This window comes from Nestor notabilis, unplaced genomic scaffold, assembly GCF_000696875.1.
Source record: "Nestor notabilis isolate BGI_N333 unplaced genomic scaffold, ASM69687v1 scaffold6084, whole genome shotgun sequence".
NCBI lineage: Eukaryota > Metazoa > Chordata > Aves > Psittaciformes > Psittacidae > Nestor > Nestor notabilis.
Genome location: NW_009925994.1, coordinates 6,964 through 7,228, shown reverse-complemented (window position 1 = coordinate 7,228; position 265 = coordinate 6,964).

Below are 265 nucleotides of genomic sequence, written 5' to 3'. Positions count from 1 at the left end.
CCAAGCCCCATCCAACCTGGCCTTGAACACTGCCAGGGATGGGGCAGCCACAGCTTCTCTGGGCAACCTGTGCTAGTGCCTCACCACCCTCACAGGGAAGAGCTTCTTCCCAATATCTAATTAGGAAGAATCTCCCCTCTGTCAGTTTAAAGCCATTCCCCCCTCACCACCCTTACAGGGAAGAAATTCTTCCTAATATCTAATCTCAGTCTCCTGTCTGTCATTTTAAAGTCATTCCCCCCTGTCCTGTTCCTACAGGCCCTTG